Consider the following 10,208-nt stretch of genomic DNA (forward strand, 5'->3'; position numbering starts at 1 on the left):
CACAAATGAGAAGAGGACAGCCAGCAAACTCAGCTGGGCGAGACCCAAAGTGGTTCCCCGGTCCCTCTGGTGCCTTCCTCAGCCCCCCAGGCCCTGACCTCAGCCCCAACGGGCCCAATCTTGCTTCCCTGGGGCCCTCGCAGGATGCTTGGTTGTGTTGAGGTTTTTTTTAAATATATATTTTGTACTTTGTGGGGAGTATGTGTGTGTGGCAGGGGGCCCAGCCAGGGCTGGGGGGCAGACGGTGGCCTGTGTCAGACATTCCCAGGCTGGGGGCCGGTCCATCCGGTCTCCCTCCCCTTTAGACAACATTCATTATGTCAGTGTTACTGATTTCGTTTTTGTTGGGTATTTTTTTCGAACCTTAATTTATTATTATTTTTTTTTATATTTATTGTTAGGAAATGACTTATTTCTGCTCTGGAATAAAGTTGCAGATGATTCAAACTGATCTTGGTTTTGAGTCTTTGGAGGGAGCAGCGGGGCCGGAGAGAGGCCCTGTGTGTTGGAAGTGGGGGGTGGGGAGCTCACCCCGAGCGCTTAAACAGAGCTTCCTGCCCAAGGCACACACACGTCGTGGAATCATGGGAGTGGGGGTGGGTGGGAGGTGGGCAGGGGGCCAGGAAGCAGGCCCTGCCGAGCCTGGCCTCCATGCCAACTGGCCTCTGTCACCTTTGATCTCTAGACTTCTGGAGGGCTGGGAGGCAGGAGAATGGTGAGAGCAGCCATGGGCCCCCTCCCACACATCTCTGCAGAGCTTGTTGAAATAGATTTTTCGACCATCCACGTAGGACCCTGAGGTTTACAAAGGCTTCTCACAAGTTTTGGCTTGTTGGAGCCTCAGTACTGGGAGTTTTTGTGAGCAGCCCCATTGTACAGAAGAGGAAAACTGAGGCTAGGCCCAGGGACAGGGCTTGCCCAAAGCCACACAGCAAGTTAGAAGCAGAGGCCAGAATTGAAAGCAGGGCTGGGAATCCCAATTAGATGCTTTTCTCACAGATGAGGAGACTAAGGCTCAGGAATGTACAGTACCTTGCACACAGCAGGAAGGAACAGAGGCGTTGAGGGAAACTAGAGTCCTTATTTCAAACCCTGAGCCTTCTCCATGATCCCATGCTGCGGCCCCGCATGCTGGAGGTCATTCACAGCGAGCCTTAGGAGGGTGTCATCCAGGGGCACCAGGGTGGCTCAGTCGTTAAGCAGCTGCCTTTGGCTCAGGTCATGGTCCTGGGATCCAGCCCCGCATCGGGCTCCCTGCTCGGCGGGAAGCCTGCTTCTCCCTCTCCCACTCCCCCTGCTTGTGTTCTCTCTCTCACTGGGACTCTCTCTGTCAAATAAATAAAAAATCTTTAAAAAAAAAAAGGAAGGTGTCATCCACAGGTGACCAGGGACGTGGACCAGGTAAGCGGAGATGATCTGGGGCAGAGGAGGAAGGCTTCTTGGTGGAGGTGGCCCCTGAGCTGAGCCAAGTAGGGATTGTAGGGACAAGTGGGAATTAGCCAGTGAAGCAGTGGGAGAGGACAGTGCAGGCAGGGGAACTGGCGGTGTGAAACCACGTGGTTGTGCAAGGAGGAACCGCAAACACTTGGTTATTAGGGCGTGATGTGGGGGGCCGAAATGGTCTCCCCTCCCTCGTCAGGCAGGTCCAGGAGTGGGGATTTTAAGCTGAGGGCAGTGGGGAGCCACTGAAGATTTTTAAGCAGGGTGAGACGTGATGACTGTGCCCCAACCAGAAGGCATGGTAGAGTAGGCCCACGAGCCCTGCTTCCCAAATCAGCCTGGAGCTCTGCGGCAGCAAAGTCGTGAGGATGCTCAGCTTGCCTTGGGGTCTCAAGCCTGGCCCGCTCCGCCCGGACCCCCTGCCACCACAGGAAAGTGGCCTCCATGGGGAGCCAGGTCTGGCTCTGGCCCACTGAGCATCAGGGAGCCATGCAACATGGGGTGGGGCTGGGGTTGGGAAAGGAAAGGGAGCCCGGGACCAGCTCGCCAGGCCTTCCTCCCGTTAGCGCGAGGCCGCCTGGGCGTGGTAGGCACCGTGGCTGAGTCAGGTTTTCCTGGGACCTGACCCTTGCTGGGCCTGCCTGGCTGGCCACCATGGCTCTGTTACGGGGCTGTGACAACTGCCATCACCACCGACAGAATGGTGGGTCCAGCAGGGCGCAAGCCTGCGATCCCACAGCAATCCGGGCACTCGAGGGCACCCGAGGCCAGGCCTGGGTCCCAATCCCAAAGCAACTCGGCCACTCGATGGCCCCACTGGTGAGCAGAGGTGGACACGGGGAAGTGGCTGAGCACGGGAGAGAGATGGCCTCATGGGCTCTCTCCCTGCAAGCCTTGATGGATATGAAGCTCTCCGAGGACACCGACCTCTGAGCCGCAGACTGGGATCTGTGCTCAAATGCCAGTGGGCGGCTGTCTGGAGCCCCCAACGGACCCCATGATTGCCTAGAGGGGAAATTGTGTGTGTGTGTGTGTGTTTTTAATTAAAATAAACCCAGCTCTGCCCTCTAGAGGACCTAGAGGCAGCGACCCCCCCAAAGCGATGAGCACATCCAGCCCCCAGATCTTGGCTCCTAAGCACCACTCTCTAATGAAAGAACCCAGGACTCCTTAGAGAAGTGGCTGATTCCAGGGCTGAGGCAGGGAAAGTACAGGATGAGTCTGGAGCATCCTCTAGGGATCGAGGGTAAGGAAATGCTCAAAACAAATAAATAGATAGGGGGGATGTGAGACCCAGCAGCCAACCTGAAAGAGATCCCCCATGGCCAAACCTGGAGCAGGTTGAACAAATGACACAGAACTAAATTGTAGCTCAATGAAAGACATATCCATGAGTCCAAACTGATAGAAATTGGGATGGAAGAAATAAATAAATAAATAGAGGAGACTAGACAAATTTTCCTTAGAGAAGAGCTCCGCATAATTCATGCAGGTTCTCACCTCCAGCGGGTGGAGGTTAATTCCAGATCCAGGCTTTTAATGTGAACTCGACCTAGGGTTACCCTTCCAAAGAGAGGGACTACAGAAAGGGTTAAAAAAAAGAAGAGGGAGAAACAAATTTTACGGAGGAGAAACCCAGCAAACACTGCCATGTACCGAAAACAGAGGGCAGAAGGGATATGTTTCTTGAATTCCAGATCGGGTATCATCAAACACACGGGATTTACTGGGTGCCAGCCACTGATCTCAGTGCTCCGCTCATGTTTACTTGTTTAATAGTCACAACAACTCTTTGAGGGGCGTGTCACTGTTAGCCCATTTTACAGATTTGAATACCGAGGTACAGGGAGGTTAATTAACTTGCCAGAGCCACCTGGCTCCTGCATGGCTGGGGCAGGCATCAAGTCCAGGCAGTCTTGGTCCCAAGCCACAGAGCCCCTAATAAAATGCTTTTCTGGGGGCGCCTGGCTGGCTCAGTCAGTGGAGCCTGCGACTCTTGATCTCAGGGTCATGAGTTCGAGCCCCACGTTGGGTGTAGAGATTACTTAAAAAAAATGCTTTTCCGTTTGTTACCCTCAACTGCCAAGACAGGACATTCTTGCTCTCTCTGCCATGTTGGGCACCCCCCTAGATATGATCTGAAAAGCACTGGTTCTGGGAAAACTGAGGTCGCGTAACCTGCCCAGGTTCCCCAAATACCTCAGGGCCCCACACCCCAGGCACTCAGACTGGGGCAGGGGGAGGAGAGGATGGAGATGGGTTTGCTGCTCCCCCCTTGCCCTCAGTGGGCGCTGGGTGCTGGAGCCACAGAGATGCACCTGGCCCCTCTCTTCCCTTCTAGAGTTCTCAGGTGCGGGCAGGAGTGGCCCTACAGCAGGACCCAGGCTAAGAGGCGGAGGAGTTGGATGTATAGGAGCCAGAAGGGGACACCTGACCCAGCCTGAAAGGTTCAGGTGGGCTCCCTGGAGGAGGAAGAGCCATCCAAGCTGAAACACAGGTCAAGTGGGAGTCTACCAGGTGAGGTGGAGAGAAGTGGCCCTCAGAAGAGCCTGTCCCTGCCCTCCGTACTCCCGACCTCTGTGGGTAGGGCCTGAGTCTCCCCCATTGGACCAGGACAAGCCACGCGCTGGTTCCAAAACCACCCTGGCCCCTGGCTCTCATGCCATGCGCAGCCCTATGATGCCAGCCCTGCTCGAATTCCCACCCCAAGCAGAACCTTTATCTTTGACCTCAGTTGTCACAGCTGGGAAGTGGGCTCTCAGCCCGCTGCCCTCCCCCCGGCTCTGAGCTGCAGGGGCCTTGGTAGCCCTTTGATACACCCAATAAAGCCCTGAAGAAGGTGAAGGCAGCAATTAGGAGGGTGCTGGGTGGGGGTTGCCCTCTTTCTCAGCTGCTCCCAGTCTAGGTGGCAAGTTAAAACAGTATCACCGGACACGGGGCTCAGATTTCCTAATTAATTAGCAAATCCTAGAGGAATGGGCAGGCTCTCCGCCCTCCTACCACCCCCCCACCTCCAGCTGTGGCCCAGGGCCCAGGCTAGGGCCTGCCGCGCAGCAGATGCTGCTAGAACAGAGGTTGAGGAAATGTGTGCTGGAGTTCTCAGCTCTGGCCCTCTGTGCCTTCACCCACACTGTGCTTTATGCCTGGATCTCTGGCTCCCCAGAGCCGTGTCTGGCCCCTAGCAGGCCCTCAATAAATATTTGCTCAATAAACAAATGAATGAGGGAAGAGGGGCCCTAGGATCCAGTGGGGAGCCGTTTGGAGCCAGATTATTCAATATCCCCAAAACGAGGTTGTGTTGGGGGGTGTTGGGGGTGGGGCGTGTGTGACACAGACAACACAGTTCCCGCTGGTCTGGCCGCTGGGACCACACAGGCAGTAAAGGAGAAGGGATCAGCGTTTCTGAACACCTACTATGTGCCGATCAGCATGCCAAGCTTGAGCCCATGTTGTCTTACTGAAGGATCACAATGACCCTGCAAAACATGGATTTATCCCCACTTTAGAGATGGGGAACACTGAGGCTAAACACCGTGATCCCTCAGCCAGGAGGTGACAGAGCAGAATTATGAGACAAGGGCCCTCTTTTCCCACCTCCTGCTGCTGAGTGACATTTGGGGGTCTTAGGGGTTCTTGGGAAGCAGGGTGGGAAGAGGAAGTCAGAGGCTCTATTGGGCACCTACTGATTTTGCTGGGGGACCCTGGGCACGTCCCTCAGTGTCTCTGGGTCTCGGTTTGTCCATTCGTAACGTGGAGGGCTGGAAGTCTGTCCCTGCTGGGATGAGGGGCTCCTGCCACCCCCCAGACCTGCCCCAGCCCTCTTCCCAGGCAGTCCCCAGCGGCAGGCCCCACTCCAGCCCCTCGGGGTCTGGCTTCCCAATCCAGACCTTGTCAGCCAGTGTCTGTCGGCAGAACCAGACTCCGGTTTCTGGGAAGCTGCGGCCGCATCCTGCCCTGCCAGGGGTGGGGGCCCCCTCTCTCCCCCTGAGCCTGGACCCCATTTCAGCAGCCTCATCACATTCCCCCGTGGCCTCCACAGCCCGGATGGATGGATGCAGTTTCCACACTGGTCTGGCGGAGCTAGGCAGCTGTGTGACCAGGTCTCCTGCTGGGCGGGGGGGTCCTCCCCGCCAAGGACCAGCCCTCAGGGGTCAGTTAGATCAACCCCAGCATCTGGGCGCAGACAGATGCACCTCCCCACCTCAGCCCGGGATGCATCGGCTGTGCCCACCTCCTCCAGACTCCGCACCTGGCCGGCGCACTCCGGCGCGAGCCAGGCGCCCCAATCCTACCCTGGCTTCTCATTCCGAGCTCTCCCCACCCCCACGCCCCCGTCCCTATCTCTGCCTGCAAAAACTGTCCTCAATCTCCCAGACCCAGCTGGGGTTCCCCATCCTCTGAGAGATCCCCGGAACCACCCCTGCTCTGAACTGGGGAAAAAACCACCCCAGCTCTCCCAGGGCCGCCTTCAGCCCGTGGATGGCCGTGGAGCTGCAATGGTCCTCAGCCGTGTGTCCATCTGTCCCTGCCTCATCCTCTGAGCAGCTCAACTTCTTTTCCTCAAGAACTCTATGAAGTAGAACTGTTGCTTTGTACGCCACAGGTGGGGGGACTGTGTACCCCATTTGTCCAGGACCTGGCTTACATCGACTGTCCTATATAATTAGTAATAGTGTTCCTCTTCACCCTCTGTCCCCATTTGGATGATAATTTATTTGGTCACCCCACCGTGAGACGTGGAGAAGGGAGGGGTTTTCCTAAAGCCCTAGAGCTAACAAGTGGCAGAGTCAGGCTTCGAACCGGACACCTCGCCCCACAGCCCTGCTCTACCCTGATGGGTTTGGGCACGAATGAGCCCAGGCATTCTCCAGGGGCTACTATGTGCCATCCAGTGCCTGGAGCTCTTCCCCACACCCCTGGCCTGACACACCCGCTTCCTCTGGCCTTTGGCTCATGCGTCCAGCCCCAGAGAAGGTACCCCCATCTCCCCTCTTAAAGGTGCCCTGGAACCCCTACCGTATTTCTATCCTGCACTTTTGATTCTTCGCAACAATGGGCGGCAATGGTCAATATCTGTCATTGATGCCCACCCCCTGCCCAGAGGCCAGTTCCATGAGGGCGAGGACAAGTCTGTTTTCGTGGCTCCTGGCTCCCCACCAGGGTCCCCCCGCCTATCCGATGAAGGAATCCACCAATGGTGCTGGGCACCAGGGAGAGGGTCAGGGGTGGGAGAACCCAGGTGGTGCCCTCACAGACTCCCCAGTCTGTTGGGGAGAAAGGCCCATGGGAAACATCAAGAGTGCCCGAGAGAGAAATTCTGTGGCTTGACAGGCATGGGAACTGGGGACCCAGAGAAAGAGCCACTTGCTCAGTCTAGGGCAGGTCAGGGAAGGTTTCCGGGAGGAGGTGGTATCTGAGCTGACTGGAAGGATGGGGTGGTAGGGGGAGAACGGAGGGTGTTCGCCTCAGGAGCTGGAGGCAGACCGGGGTGGCCGCAGCTGTGAGGGCAGGGCGGGCAGCAGGGAGGGTCCAGGCTGCAGGGGTGGGCAGGGGTCTGAACGCAGAGCACCTTGTTGCCCTGCTGAGGATTTGATTTTTATCCTAAGGGTGGGCACCAGGGAGCAGCTCGATGGTTTTTAACTGGGGGAAGGGGAGGTGGGCAAGAAAAATCTCAACTTGCATGTTTTTCAAAATTTGCTGTCCCCTTGTAAAAAAAAAAAAAAAGTGTGTGTGTGTGTGTGTGTGTGTTGGCAAAAAGAAAAGCTGATTTATTTGTGTGCCCCTGTGGGGGCCTGCTCAGGGCCTGCTCTTCAGAACAACTCCCAGGATGGAGTCACCGAGGATGCAGGTGTCCTGGCCCCATCCCCCACCACCCCATCCTCAGCCATCTGTCTGGGAAGGTCCATTGTGGTGGCCTCTGACATCACGGCAGGGGGCAGCGTGATGTCACAGGGCCCCTTTGTGGCCGTGGAAGGCGAGGTGCCCCCCACCAGAGGCCCCCTTCCCACTCCCGCCCAATCCTATTAAGCATGGGCTGGGGACAAAGGAAGGCGCTTTGTGTTTTAACCCTGTCTGAAGTGAGTCACAGGCTGCAGAGGGAGGGGACAGCAAGAGGTTGTACATTCCAGAGCCTGCCACCTCCCCCAGCTGGGCCTGCAGGTCAGGCTGGCGGCCCTGCTGTCACCACCAGTCACCGTCCCCATGCCAGGCCCTGCACCTCTCAGATCTGGGGCCAGAGCCTGTGATGTGAGGCTGCGGGCAGGACCTCCTCCTGCGTCCCCGAAATGCTGATAAGGCGGCCTTCAGCCTGGTGAAATGACGGAGGCCTTGGGGGATTCCGGGGGGCCCCCCGGGCTGGGAGAAGGAGGTGGAGTCAGCTGGAGCCAGAGAAGGCAGCTTCGGGGCATAGATGGGGGGCCGAGGCCTAGAGAGGGACAGGACTTGTCGCCCAGCAGGATCAACGATGAGCACTCATCAATGAGCACTTACTAAACTCTTACTGAGAGCCACACTGGTCTATGCCGTGGGTCATCTGATCCCTGAAACTCTGGAAGGTGGCAGCCAGGACCAACCCCACAGACCTGCCACTCAGAACAGGCACTCGGAGCGGGGGAGGCCCAGCTTGGGGACAGCTAGGTGGCCCCCTCCTTCTCCCAGGTGTCTCTGAGGGAGGAGGGGGCAGGACCCCCTGAGGCTTGAGCTCAGGGGTGAGAGGGCCTGAGTTCCAATTCCTCTTCTGCAGTGAACTTGCATGCCCTCCCCTCACTGAGCCTCTGTGTACTCGTCTGTAAAATGGGACTCATAGGACCCTTCTCCCAGGATTGTGGCGAGGACTGGATGAGATAGCCCACGCGCCCAGCTGGGGGTGGGGGCAGGGCATCTCAGGGTTGGCGCCACCACCCCGACCCCCATCCTTGGGTGTCAGCCCTTAGCCAAGCCCCCTCCCAGGCTGGCATTGGACCCTTTGAAGGACGTGTCTGGCCCTAGGCTGGGAGTAGGGGGCAACCGACTGGAGACGCCTCGGCAGGGATAGACCGTAGCTTCAGGAGAGGTTCAGCACACCCCACCACCGCCCGAGTGGGCTCGCCATCTTTGGCAGAGTCCCCGGGCATGCAGGGAGGCTGGGGGTGGCTCCGTTTCAGGCAACAAAGCCCCCTTTCTCCCCATCCTGAGGAATGCCTGGCACCCCTCTCACCCCCGCCTCCATCTGTGTGGAGACCCAGACCCCAGGGTTCACTCTGTGGGGCCCAGGCTGGGCACTGGCCCTGCCCTGAGCCTGTGAGGCAATCCTGGCCCTTTACCCCTGCCCCCCCCCGCACCTCCCCTGGCCGCACTCACACACACACTCATGTGCATATACCCCCATACCCACATGCATCCCCCATACAGCCCAGCCCTCAGCTCGGAGCCCTGAGCTCAGTCCAGAATCCCAGGCGGTCTGGAGCAAACATGTCCACAGCCCGCCGGGCTGGAGAAAGGGCCAGAAAGGGCCCTGCCTCACCTTGGCTCTTCCTGTGTCTTTGTGCTTGCTGATGTTTTTAAAAAATACCCTCACTTGGCAAAGCAAAAAGTCACAGCTCCTCCACCCACACCTGCCCCATTTTTTTTTTTTAAAGATTTTATTTACTTGACAGAGAGAGACACAGCGAGAGAGGGAACACAAGCAGGGGGAGCGGGAGAGGGAGAAGCAGGCTCCCCGCAGAGCAGGGAGCCCCACGCAGGGCTCGATCCCAGGACCCTGGGATCAGGACCTGAGCCGAAGGCAGCTGCTTAACGACTGAGCCACCCAGGCGCCCCCCATTTTTTGAATTGTCCCAGCATCTGAGCCCCTGACTCTGTTCAAACCCCTCATTTTTACCAAGGAAGATGCAGAGGCCACAGAGCCCGGTGAGGCGGGACTGGGGCAGTGGTGGGGAGGGGGTGCTGGGAAGGCCGCCTATCTGCGCTGTAGGGTCGCATCCCAAGCCCCGCCAGGGCTAGGGAGAGGGACTGGCCTCCCTGGTGAAGGTTGCACCCTTTGTACGGATGAGAACACCAAGACTCGGAGGGGAGGAGCCCCACGTTACCCAGTGAGGAGCAGAGGGAGGAGCTGAGCTCCAGCCCTGAAGCACCCCCCATGGATGGGAGGGATGGTCAGAGGTGCTGAGCCCCCAGACGCCCTCCCAGGCACCGCCGCCCTGGCCCAGCCGCCTCAGCTAGGGCAGGCCCAACCTGGAGGCGGGTGCTCAGGCCTAGGCTGTTGCCCTGGTCTTGACCCCTGAGCAGAATCTGCCCCTCCTGCCGCAGCCCTGGCCAGACTCTGCCCAGACACCTCAGGAATGTGGGGGGAGGGGGACTCAGGAAAGATGGGGCCTGGGGTCCAGGGGTGGACAGAACAAAGAAGCTACGTGTCTGGACCCTCCCTGCACCCCCGGGGGCGGCACCACATCTGGCGGTGGGGGCGGGGCGGAGCCCTCTGAGGGTGGATCAGGCCTGTGTCCCTATGTGCTGTGTGACCCTGGGTATGCTGCTGCCCATCTCTGGTTTCCTGGGCTGCAAAATGGAGTGCAGGAACAGGGGATTGGAGGCAGAGGAGCCTGCTGCAGGCTTGGGGTTGGGACTCCTGGCAGAGAGCAGAGAGAAGTGGGGGGCCAGCCCTGCGGTGGGCTCCTCTCCCTGCCTCCTCACTCAGCCTCAGGAATCGCCTTAATTACAGCGTCAGCTTCCCTGCGCTTCCTGCCATAAACCCAGGAATCTAAATTAGAAGGCAGGAGGCCGGCTCCCCCTTC

The sequence above is a fragment of the Phoca vitulina genome, unplaced genomic scaffold (assembly GCF_004348235.1).
Source record: "Phoca vitulina isolate PV1807 unplaced genomic scaffold, GSC_HSeal_1.0 scaffold2, whole genome shotgun sequence".
NCBI classification, from domain to species: domain Eukaryota; kingdom Metazoa; phylum Chordata; class Mammalia; order Carnivora; family Phocidae; genus Phoca; species Phoca vitulina.